Genomic DNA, 13,863 nt, shown 5'->3' with positions numbered 1-13,863 from the left:
CAACCAGGATATCCTTCTTGAGCAATTTGCTCAGGCCCTTCTTTAAGGTCTCATCAAAATGATTGCAAGAAAACACATGCACTGCAATTCAAAGCAAATTTATTAGCTTAATTTACTTATCCAAACTAATAAGCAAATCTTTTAACTTAATCTACTTTATATAAACTCAAACTAATGAGTCTCACTGCCTTTTGGCTTCGGGGACTTGTGCAAGTGGCACTTGGAGCTCGATCTCAGATTCTACTACCCTAGTCTCTCAAACTCCAGCCCAATGGTAAAGGTCCATAGCCCCCCCTCTCATGAATCCCAGCCCAATGGTGAAGGTCCAATGAGTGGGGCAAAGTCCCTGCCATTAATACTGTTCTGAATCAAATGTAATGTACTGCATCACTATTTCTTAGTACTTCCAGTACTTTTCCAGGCATTTAATTGCACAAAAACAACTCCAGGTGTCTCCAAGCTAACTGCAGAATATTCTGTTTCCAAGGCCCCAGCCAGAACAGGCTGTTTGTGCATCAGGCCTGCTTGTAATGTAATTTTCCATTTTCTTCAATTGCTCATTCTCAGTTCCAATTAACACCTAATAATTAGCCCTTCACAATACGGTTTGGAGATATCATTTTTTAAGCCAATGTTATAGTTGGTAATGTTGATAGATACATCAAACAAGAAGTGTTCACAGTCCTCTAGGTCCTGTTGTTGTTTGTGAAAGACACATTTAGATAAAATTTCACTTGTCTTGCTACTGTGGCAGTGCCAATGACATTCTCTGGATTGAAATTATTTGCTTTTCTTTATGCTTAAAATAAAGAACATAGCAAATACAGCAGAGAAACAGGCACTTCAGTCCACCAGGTCTGTGCTGACAATGATGCCATTCTAAATTAATTCCATCTGCCTGTGTGGTCTGTACTTTTCTATTCCCTACCTGTTCTTATATATGTCTAAATGCCTCTTAAACTTTGCTATCATATCTGCTTTAACCACCACCCCATGGCAGTAAATTCCATGCCCCTAACATCCTGTGTAAAGACTTACCTCTCACATTTCCCTTTTACTTTCCCCATCTCAACTTCAACAACTATTCCCGAGTATTTGACATCCCTGTCCTAGGAGAAAGACCCCGATTATTCACCCTGTCCATGCCTCTCATAATTTTACAAATTTTTAATCAGACCGCCCCTCAGCCTCCAGAGCTGTCGTGTCCACAATTCAAGTTTGTTCAAACTTTGCAGGTAAGTAATACAGTCCAATCTAGGCAACATCCTGGTAAATCTCTTTTGCACCCTTTCCAAAGCCTTCATCTCCATCTTATAGTGTGGGAATCAGAACTGCACACAGTAATCCAAATAAAGCCGAACTGAAATCTTATACAGTTGCAATATGACTTGCTAAATCAACACCAAGTCTTTGAATATGCAGTCCATGGTCTCAGCATTTGCTTACTTAATTACTTGCCCATTTGTGAATTATTTCTTTTGTTTAGCCAGAAGATGGCAAATGCAAAATGACATTTCAGTGCCAGCCTTAGCTTTTGTTGCTGATTTAGGGAAAAAAAAATGACTGCTGACGTTTCAAAGTGGTCTTTAGCTCATCAACTTTGTTCACAATGTATTGCTTAAGGGAATACTATCTGTGAATTTACTGTGCATTTCTCCATTTGCCTATTGATAAATTTTTGTGATATATAAGATAAACATTCTAATCCTCATTAGTTGTGAACAAAAATTCATTTTTCTTATTCCATGTGGATTTTTTACATTTTTAGTTTCTTTTAGATATAAGATGCATTTTCTGTATCTTATAAATAAACAAATTGGACTAATTGTTATACTATTATTTTTGCTGAACTTTTTCCCAAAGGCACAGCCTCAGAAAATCTTATTGAAACAACCATGGCTATTAGCAGATATTGATTCCCATTTTTGGTTTTAGTAAGGTGTCTTAAACAATTTATTAAAAGCCTCCTAATTTGAAAGCCAGTAACAAATTTGAAGGTGCAAGTTTAACTGTTGTTTGGGGTTTCCCACTTCCTGACATGTATGGCATCTTTAATAATATTTAAGCTTATCGTTATGCTTAAATACAGAAAAAAAAACATTGAAGATTTTAGCCCACATTTTTCTAATTCCTAACTAACGTGCATTGGAATTTCATGAACTGCTTCTAAAATGTCACTGTTAGACTCAGATGGATTGATGCCCATTTCTCATTGACTGGTTTGAGGTGGCCTGTATTTCCTCTTTAAAAGTAAGCCATAGGCTTAACTGGACCATAGGGCTCTTCTCTCATCAGAGAGAGAAACAATTGGTGGTGGCTTGACCTGAGGGTCATCATGCCTCAGGTGAGAAGTTGAGAAGGAGAGTCCTTCATGGTGACCTCAGCTGGTATGGAAGTTAAATCCATGCTGTTGGCATCAAACTGCAAACCAGCTTTCCAGCCAACTCAGGTAATCAAGGGAAAATGCTTCACCTCTACCATTGCTGCAGTTTTCCTATCTAGTTCCTTTCTTCTCTTTTTCTGAGGATGTCTGAGACATTCCTGCTATTATGATTGTTTGTTTCTATATATTTTTCCTTTATTCATTCACAGAATGAGGGCATCACTGACTAGGGAGCATTTATTGCTCACCTCTAATTGCCTAGAAGGCAGTTAGGAGTCAACCACTTTGCTGTGAGTTAGGAGTCACATGTAAGTCAGACTAGGTAAGGATGGCAGTTCCCCTTCCTAAAGGAGATTAGTGAACCAACAATCAGCAATGGAATCATGTCATCAGCAGACTCTTAAGTCCAGATATTTATTGAATTCAAATTACACCATCTGCCTTCCACCATGGTGGGATTCAAACCCAGGTCCCCAGAACGCTATTGGATCCAGCGAAAATACCACTAGGCCACTGTCTCATCTATATGATCCTTTCTTGCATGTAATGGTCATAGGCATCTGACAAAATTGCTGCTTCTTGGTTCTTTGATAATTGATGTTCATCAAAATAAATCTTCAGAGTTATTGGAATTGCGTGGAGGCAGAGCCGGGGAGTCAGACATTGCACAGAGACGTGGTGATAGAGGACTCCATAGTGAGAGGAACTGAACGGGGTTTCTGTGGCAACAGGTGGGATTTAAGGATGGTGTGTTGCCTTCCTGGTGCCAGGATTAAGGACATCACAGAGTGCAGGAAATCCTCAAGGGCGAAGGTGAAGAGCCAGAGGTGGTGGTACATGTCGGCACAACTGATGTCGGGAAGAAGAGGAGGAACAGACTACAGCAGGACTTCGGAGAACTAGGAAGAAGGCTGAAAAGCAGGATGTCCAGAGTGGTTATCTCCAGCTTGCTTCGAGTTCCTCGGGCTGGAGAGACCAGGAACAAGGAGATAATGGACTTGAATGTGTGGCTGGGAAACTGGTGTAGGAAGCAAGGATTTATATTCTTGGATCACTGGGTTATGTTTTGTGGTAAGTATAAATTATACAAAAGAGACGGTTTGCATCTTAATAGGTTGGGGACCAACATTCTGGCAGGCAGGTTTGCTACTGCAACACAGCTGCATTTAAACTAAATAGTGGGGGGAAGGGGACAAACTGGAAATTTAAGAAGGAAATTGAAGGGAAAGTAAGAAGAAGGGAAGTCAAGAAAGACAACGGTATCAATGAAGCAGAAAACTCAAAAAGGGATCATGAGCGGTACGGTGGCACAGTGGTTAGCACTGATGCCTCACAGCATTAGAGACCCGGGTTCAATTCCCGCCTCTGGCAACTGACTGTGTGGAGTTTGCACATTTTCTCCCTGTCTGCGTGGGTTTCCTCCAGGTGCTCCGGTTTCCTCCCACAGTCCAAAAAAATGTGCAGGTTAGGCGAATTGACCATGCTAAAATTGCCCGTAGTGTTTAGGGGCAGGGGTAGATGTAGGGGAATGGGTCTGGGTGGGTTGTGCTTCGACGGGTCGGTGTGGACTTGTTGGGCCGAAGGGCCTGTTTCCACACTGTAAGTAGTAAGGTTGCGTGAAATAGGGGTTGATAGGAAGGTGAGGGCAGTAACAAATTAAAAATACTATATATGAATGCACGAAGTATTAGAAATAAGATGGATGAGCTTGAGGCTCTTTTGGAAATTGGCAGCTACGATATTATGGGGATAACTGAGATGTGGCTTCAAGTGGACAAGGCCTAGGAAATGAATATTCAAGGCTATATGTGCTATCATAAGGTCAGACTGACGGGCAGAGGGGGTGGGGTGGCCCTGTTGGTAAGGAATGATATTCAGTCCTTTGTGTGGGGGGACCTAGAATCAGGGGATTTAGAGTCAATATGGATAGAGCTGAAAAATTCTAAGGGTAGAAAGACCCTCTTGGGCCACAAACAGTAGTATGGATGTAGGGTGTATGTTGAATAAAGAGCTGAAATTGGCCTATCGCAAAGATGTTACTACAGTTGTTATGGGGGATTTCAACATGCAGATAGACTGGGAGAATCAGGATGGTATTGGACCTCAAGAAAGAGATTTTGTGGAGTGCCTCCGAGATGGATTCTTAGAACAGCTGGTGCTGCAGCCTACCAGGGAGAAGGCAATTCTGGATCTAGTATTGTGCAATGAACCAGAATCAATCAGGGACCTCGAAGTGAAGGAGGCATTAGGAGGTAGTGACCATAAAACAATAAGCTTCAGTCTGCAATTTGAAAGGGAGAGGGTACAATTGGTAGTGATAATATTTCAGTTGAATTAAGGGAACTGTGGAGCTATGAGGAAGGAGCTGGCCAAAATTCAATGGTGCAATATCTTAGCAGGGATGACAGTGGAGGAACAATGGCAGATATTTCTGCCTCATCTTCCGTCTGGGAACCCTCCAACCACAAGGGATGAACTCAGATTTCTCCAGTTTCCTCATTTCCCCTCCCCCCACCTTGTCTCAGTCGACTTGAACTCAGCACCGCCCTCCTAACCTGCAATCCTCTTCCTGACCTCTCCGCCCCTACCCCACTCCAGCCTATCACCCTCACCTTGACCTCCTTCCACCTATCACATCTCCATCGCCCCTCCCCCAAGTCCCTCCTCCCTACCTTTTATCTTAGCCTGCCTGGTACCCTCTCCTCATTCCTGATGAAGGACCCTGGCCCGAAACGTCGAATTTCCTGTTCCTTGGATGCTGCCTGACCTGCTGTGCTTTAACCAGCAACACATTTTCAGCCATAATGCAGAAGATGCAGGATCAGTTCATTCCAAAAAGGAAGAAAGATCCTATGAGGAGGCAAGGGTGGCCGTGGTTGATGAGAGAAGTTGCATTGGGTGTTGCTCTTTAACAGCTTCATAGTCCACAGTTTACATTTTTGACAAACTAATACACTTACTCATGTTGTACCTATCAGAACACTCTAACATTTCAGACCCAAATATCTTTGGCCATTTCAACTTCAAATTTATCTTTTCAAGTGAGGTTAAATATCTTTTAACTCCATCCTTCTTAAATTTAGACACTAAATGACGATTTCTGCTTAATTCTCTCTTTGGAATCAAAATCAGCCTCTGAGCTACCGCCTCTTCTTTCCTCTATTACTCTATTTGTTTCTTAAGCCAAATCATAGTATCTTGATGACTTTTTCTTTGGAATTCAAACTTTTACATTCCATTTCCATTTTCTTCTTTCCCCTCTCTTCCCAGTTCAAGGTTGCCTACTTCCAATTTTTTTTTATCCTTCCTTTAACAGGGTGACCAGAACTGTATGTAGTACTCCAGAAGAGGCCGCATTTAGATCCTATTCGACCTCATCGTGATACCCCAACTCCGATAGTCTGGGCAATGAAGGAAAGCATGTGAAACACTCTTTTAACCACCCTGTCGATATGGGAGCTGAAAATGTGTTGCTGGAAAAGCGCAGCAGGTCAGGCAACATCCAAGGAACAGGAAATTCGATGTTTCGGGCATAAGCCCTTCATCAGGAAGGCTTCATCAGACATCGGGCTTATTTCCTGTTCTTTGGATGCTGCCTGACCTGCTGCGCTTTTCCAGCAACACATTTTCAGCTCTGATCTCCAGCATCTGCAGACCTCACTTTCTCCTGTCGATATGTGATCCAACTCTCAAAGAACTATGTATCTGAACCTGTAGGTTTCTCTGTTCTACAACATTACCTAAAGCCCTAATTGTATCCATCCTTCCCTTGTTTGTTTTACCAAAATGGAATATTTGCATTTATCCAAATTAAACTCTGTCTGCTACTCTTTAACCTATCGACCCAATTGATCAAGATCTCTTTGTAATCTTAGATAACCTTCTTAACTGTCCACTGTGCCAATAATTTTGGTGTCATCTGCAGACTTACTAACCGTGTCTTCTAAATTCTCATACAAATCACTTATGTAAATGACAAACAAAAGTGGACCCAGTTTGATCCCTGAGGAACACCACTGGTCATAAGTCTCCCGTCCGAAAAACGGCCATCTACCTCAACCTTCTACCTCCTACTGTCAAGCCAATTTCATTTCTAGTTGGCAAGCTTTCCCTGAATCCCATTTTATCTGCCTTTAATTAGTCTACATGTGGAACCTTGTCAATAGTTTTACTTAAATCCACGTAAACATCTGACCTCATCAATCTTTTTGGTTACTTCCTCCAAAAACTCAATCAAGTTGTGAGACATGATTTCTCTTGCAAAAAACCTTGCCAACTGGAAACAACAATGATGAAGAGAAATTTGGGCAATGGATATGGAATAGTGGTATTCGTGAACAAAAGGATTGGAACGGTGGACACATTATGCACCTTCTTGGCCTGCAGTGACAGCCCACTACCTGTCACTTTCTGGCCAAAAATAAAATCAGAAAAGAGCCAATTCATCAATAAAGATACAGAGATGAAGAGAAGGCAGTGAGGCAGAAAAACAATGTTTCATATGCATTAAAGAGATATGACCATGAGCAATGCTACAGCAAATCCCAACCCGCAAACCCCCACCATGTTATAATACATTTGAATGAGATGGAGAAATATACCTGTTCCCAGGTTGACACGGTTAAGTGATGAGGCAAGTGATGATGGTTGGACTGAAAACACTGCCCTAATGCATTCTCATAATTATATCCAGAGGCTATGATGATTGTCCCTCAACAACTAAACGTTATGGGGAGCAGACAAAAGAGTGGAATTAAAGCCTCCGTCAGATCAGCCAAGATTTATTGATTGCTCGAGCAGTCTGGAGGGGCTGAATGTCCTTCTCCTATTTCTTCTGTTCCTAAATAACCACAACCTGTTGTCCTCTCAAAGACTTCAACTGGTACAAAAATTTTCTTCCTGATTCTTAATGATTTTAGTTTTAGTAGGGCTTCATGATGGCACCTTGGTTTAATGTTATATTGATGCCAAGGTCAATCACTCCCGAACTCTTGAATTCCACTCTTTTGTCCCTGTTTGAACTAAAGCTATAATGTGATCTGGAACCAAGTGAATCTGGCAGAACTCATACTGAACATTTGTGATACTTGATAGCTCTATTTGTGACTTCTTCTGTGACTTTGTCAATGATTAGTCTGATGGGGTGGTAATCAACTGGGCAAAAGTGAGGACTGCCGATGCTGGAGTTCAGAGTCAAGATTAGAGTGGTGCTGGAAAAGCACAGCAGGTCAATCAGCATCCGAGGAGCAGGAAAATTGAGCCAGATTGGATTTGTCTTCCTTTCTGTGGACAGCACGCGAGATGATGAGAATATTCTCAAATTGACAGATTTTTGGACATTTGTTTGAAACAAAAGATATTGGGACAGTGAAGAAAGTGCGTAGAATGGAGCTAAGATATACATTGTATTGTTTTCTGAGTGAACGGATATTTGGAGCCATATGGTCCACTTGTGATCCTGTTTCCTAACTTCTAATGTTCTTCACCTATCCTCAGTTCCTACTTAACCATTTACTAGCTAAAATTAAGTTAGGCGTGAATGTTTTGTGTGAAAGTTGAAGATTCATCAATAATACCAAATAGCTTGTGTGTGATAATGTGTCACATTTTAAGTATTGTATAGAGTAATTATAATTTTACAAACAGATCATTGTATCTTCTTAATAGTTTGAATTGTCATTTCTTGGTCAGCAACAATTGGTCAAATTTCAGTGTTTCTGCCTTGAATTGATGCATTCAGTTATGCAAGAAAATTGAAACTTCCTTCCAATTGAACATGGTATCCCATTCATTAGAAAATGGAAAGAAAAGAGCTATTTAGGATACAAAGAAATACAGTCTTGCAGTCAATTTATCTTGTTGAGAAGACCACTGTTACTAGTGTTTAAATCAAATTAAATGAACAATATGTGATAAAAACTTAGATGAATTACTTAACTTTGTGAACTGCACAGTTAAAATTTGCAAACAAGGCAGATCTTGGAGACTGTATGTGACATAGAATTTGTGAGAGTAATTATGCCATCATTGGCATATAGTTAGACTGCTGAGGAACATTTCAAGCATTTTAAAGTAGCCAGAAGTATTTCTATTATATCTAAAATAATATATTACTGAGGTTCTTCAGCTAGATGTGTACAATCCGGCTGAATGTAATTAATTTTCTATGCAAAAGCTAATAGTCATTACCAAACAATGTTCACAAGTATTATCATACAATAATTAATTAAATGCTAACATGACAAGATGTTACTTGCCTTTATTGCTTATATACTGTTGACATCAAAATGTATATTAAAAATTTCCATTTAATCTAGAGACCATGTTTGAGAAATATTGCACAGAATGGTTATTAGTGCATGACATGCCACAGTTTTAAGATAAATGTTAAACACATGTGTGCATTGTTCCATTCCTGTTGTCACTTTGAATGCTCAGAAACTCAACTATTTCACCAATTATTAGAATAGTTCTTAAAACTAAAGCTAATAGAGAATCTTTCTAAAACTGAGGGAGAAAAAACACTCGTATTCATCTTATCTGTTCTTTTGCATTTGCTATTTGATGTGGGATGTTGAAACATTGTTTGTCCGTTACAAATATTTGCCTCATGTTAAGTTTTAGACATTAGAATATAAGTCGTATATATCTTTGCACTGTCTAAACAGTTATTTTTTTGGTCAACAATCTGTGGATGTTTGTTTAAATAAATTTATTTGCCAAATGTGTATACCTTGTCAGGATGATATATAGTATGGACTATAAATCATTGAATTCTATCTTCTGACTTGTACTTAAATAGTTTTAAACTTAAAATAACCAAATTGATCACCGTTGATCATTTTATTGAAAGGGACTTAAGCTTATGAACCTAGTCAGGTATGAAAAATCTTTCATGTCCTTCTTCAATTTAAATTCTTACGGGAATTTTCACATATTAGAGATGGAAAATATCACTTGCAATTATCAAACTTGGAGACAATTGACTCAACCATGGATTTATATGAACTCATTTGTTTAACAAAGAGTAGCTTTAGGCAGAGCAAAGGAGATAGATTTTTGACTGTAGAACTAGAACCATCTGCAAAAATTGCTAGTTGCCCATCAAGAGGAAAAGTTGCCAGTGACAGAACTAGTTGGAAGGAAACAGCAGGACACTGATAATTTAAAACTAATATCTTTGTATACACTACTGCCAATAATTCAAGAAACCAATTGAACAATTGTGGTGTTAGGTTAAAATATTATTTCTCAGGGACACGCTAAGGATTTCAATCCTTTTTTCATTTTTTTTGTATTGAACACTAACCCTTTTTAGTTGTTTGTGTATGATTGATGTTACATCTTTATTATGTTTCTTGAGGTTATCAAATAATAATTTTGCTCTTCCTTTCATTCAAGTCAACATTGTAATTGGTTACTTGTTGATGCAACAGAAATTACTTAAGTACATTTTAGGTTTTACATTAAAAAGGTTTAAGGTTGAAGGTGGGTTTGGGTTCCCAGCAGTTTCTGTATCAATGAGGTGATCCTAGCGCTGACTCATGTGCTGCAGTGGAGGTGAGTTTGGGTTCCCCACAGCATCTGTGTCCAGCACAGACACATGGAGGTGGCAGCAGAGGCAAGTTTGGGCCTAGTACAGAGCTTGATGGCAAAGGCATTGGCAGGGTGGGACTGAAATAGACTCTTGGCAACATGGAGACAAGTTTGAGTCAGTGTGGGACCTAGCAGCATTGGTGGCAACTGCATTGGTGAGGATCCATGGTGACAGTGATGTTGGTGAAGGCAAGATGACGCTGGAGAGTGGCAACTCTTGTTCTGATAGAGCACTGATAGAACTTATAGTTGACTGCTCCAAGCCCATGGCTGAGCACTTGACAAGAAGGACTATAAAGTTAAACTTTATTTTTTTTTGCATTTATATTCTATGGTTTGCTTTATTTTTCTATGTTTTAAGATGGCATAAGAGGGTGGCAACACAATACACCACTTTTCACTGTATTCTGGAACAAATTGACAATAAATAAATCATATCAGAAAGCTTCAACTTCTGGTCTTCTTTTTGACTGGTCTCCTTTTAGAAATGTTTAAATAATTCTATATGTTATGAAAAGTTCTATCAAATGGAAGTTCACAGATAAAACTCTACTGTTTAAGAAGAAAGTAAGAGAGAGAATAGAAAACTGTTAGCTTAATATCAACAGTCAGAAAATGTCATAATTTATTATCAAGGATATGAAAACTGAACATGCAGAAAAGAATGGCAAAGTTGGGTAGAGTCAACATGGAGTTATGAAAGAGAACTTGTGTTTGACAGACTAGTTGGAGTTTTTAAAATTTACATTTGCTTAAAATGGATGTAGTGTACTTTGATTTTCAGAAGGCTTTTGATAAAGTCGCAAGCAAGAGAATAGTGTGGCAACCTAGAGTGAGTGTGGAGAATATACCAATATGGATCGAAAATTAGTTAATAACAGAAACCAGGAAGTAAGAATAACTAGATTGTTCTCAGGTTGGAAGTCTGTTACTAGTGGGATGCTGCACAGCTCAGTGTTGTACTCAACTGTTCACAATCTGTATCAATAATTAAGATGTGAAGACCAGTTGTAAAATTTTCAAACTTTTGATGATACCAAATGAGATGGAAACATAAATTGTGAGATAAGTGCAAACTGGCTTTGGCTTCAAGGTGATTTCAGCATTGAAATAAAGACATCTTACTGCAGTTGTATACAGCCTTCATGAGACCTCACCTGCAATATTGGAGTCAGTTTTGGTTTCCTAATCTAACGAAAGTGATATATGCCATACAGGGAGTCCTATAGAGGTTCACCAAATTAATCTCTGCAATGATGAGATTGTCTTATGAGAAGAGAATGAGAAAACTGTCTCTGTATTCTCTCGTGATTTGAAGAATAAGAAGTGAATGTATTGAAATGTAGAAAGTTTTTTTAGAAGGCTTGACAGGATGGATGTAAATAGGATGTTTCCACAGCTTGTTTACGATGGAGCCTTAGGACATAATTTCAGGATCAGGGGTAGGCCATTTAAGATTGAGATGAGGAAGCATTTGTTCACTCAGTGGTGAATGTTTGGAATTTTACACCCCAGAAGGCTGTGAAAGCTTAATTACTGAGCAGATTCAAGACCGAAATTGATCGTTTTCTGGAGATATAAGGCCATTAAAAAAAGGGAACATGAATAAGCATTTGGCCCTCAAACCTGCTTCACCATTCAATAACGTCATCTGCCCAACGCCTCAAATCCTCTTCCTTGCCAGCTCAACATATCCAAAATCAAAAATCTATCCATTTCTCTTTAAATGCTTTCAGTCATCTAGCCTCCACAACTCTCGGGGGTAAAGAATTTTAGACATTCACTATCCTGTCAGAGAAGAAATTCCTTTGCATTTTAGTTTTATATAAGTGTCCCATTATTCTGTAACTGTGTCTCCTGGTTTGAGATTCTACTTGTGGAAACATCTTTTAACATCAACCTTGTCAAGCTCCCTCAGAATCTTGTATATTTGAGTATTTCTATTCTCATTGTTCTAAGATCTAATAAACAATGGTTTAACTTGTTCAGCTGTTCTTTACTCTCTTTTGATAACCTCCAATGCCAGTGTGTCCTTTTTAAATTTTTAGATTAGATTAGACTTACAGTGTGGAAACAGGCCCTTCGGCCCAACAAGTCCACACCGACCCGCCGAAGCGCTACCCACCCATACCCCTACACTTACCCCCTACCTAACACTACGGGCAATTTAGCTTGGCCAGTTCACCTGACCCACACATCTTTGTGACTGTGGGAGGAAACCGGAGCACCCGGAGGAAACCCACGCAGACACGGGGAGAACGTGCAAACTCCACACAGTCAGTCGCCTGAGTCGGGAATTGAACCCAGGTCTACAGGCGCTGTGAGGCAGCAGTGCTAACCACTGTGCCACCGTGCCGCCCAAAACTGTCAAGTGGACAGTTGCGTGGACCAAAACTGTCAAGTAAAGGGTAAACAGAATATGAATGTCAGCCAGTGAGGAACTGTAAAAGTTTCTATCAACATCTGAAATGATAAAAGGTTAGTAAGAATAAATAGGTGGCCATTAAAGATGGGGACAGGACAGGTGGTAGTGGAGAACAGGGAAATAATGGGGAAACTAAACACTTCATTTGTGTCTGTCTTCAAGGAAGAAGATACAGAAATACTAGGTGACCAAGAGATTCCACTCTTATTCTTACTGATCTACTTATTCTTACTCCCTCTTTTCTTTTCACTAACCACTTCTCAATCTATATAGGCATAATCCTCCCAATCTCATTCACTCTCAGTTGACCTACTATTCTCTTGTATGCAACCTTATCAAAAGCTTTCTGAAAATCCAAGTACACTACATGTCATTTCTTCATCTATACCCTAAGTAAATCCCAAAAACAAATTCAAGCGGTACTACATGTGTGGCCTCACCAACATCCTGTAAGAATGACTAATGACATTAATGGATATGAAGATAATGTGTGAAAGTGGCATTGAGAAGATGGTCAGTTGTGATTTAGAGTGGTGGAACTGGCTCAAAAAACTTATTCCTGTTCCTACCTTTTTTGATTGGTCCTGCTACCTCAAAACCAATCTTTAATACAATGGATCATATCCTCAAATCTTTTTATTGCCCTCCTCTACATGCTGTTTGGTTGTTGACCCTGAAAGCACTTCGGGCATCATGCTATTTTCAACATTAAGAAATGGCAAGTGCTCAATATTTTCTTTCTGTTAGAAGGTAATTTCAAAGTTTTAAACCTTCCTTCAAGAATGTGTCACGGTGTCATGATGGTACTGCTGCCTCACAGCACTAGGGACTCTGGTTTGATTCCAGCCTTGGGCAACTGTCTGTATGGAGTTTGTACATTCTCCCATAACTGCATGGGGGTGTTCCGCTTTCTTATCACAGTCCAAAGATGTGCTGGTCAGGTGGATTGGCCATGCAGAAAATTGTGCCATAGTGTCCAGGGCTGTGCAGGTAGGGTGGGTTAGCCATGGTAAAAATCCCATGTTGGATTAAGGATATTGGTGGGGACATGGGTCTAAATGGGATGTTCTTTGGAAGGTTGGTGCAGACTTGATGGGCCAAATAGCCACTTTCTGCATTGTTGGGATTCTATAATTTTACATATTCATGCACACATGGCATAAAAATATGCACTAATTTCACCATGTCTTATTTAACTTTCTCATTCTATGCAAATACCTTGGGTGCAATTCAGCTATAAAAGACAAGAATGAGGATACTGTCCGCAGAAGGCTCAATGTTGCTGCTCAGGCTCTAACTGATACAATGAGGCACTCACTAATTTGGGTTTTCTGGGCTTTGACCCTCTTTGAAGGTAAGTTCTTTCGCCAAATACTATGTTGTAAAACAGCTACAGTAGAAATACAAAATTAATACCTTTATTAGTTTAGAATGTGTTTACATGGGTATGCATTCACCT

Source organism: Hemiscyllium ocellatum, chromosome 23, assembly GCF_020745735.1.
Source record: "Hemiscyllium ocellatum isolate sHemOce1 chromosome 23, sHemOce1.pat.X.cur, whole genome shotgun sequence".
Lineage (NCBI taxonomy): Eukaryota > Metazoa > Chordata > Chondrichthyes > Orectolobiformes > Hemiscylliidae > Hemiscyllium > Hemiscyllium ocellatum.
Note: the sequence above shows the minus strand (reverse complement) of the source record.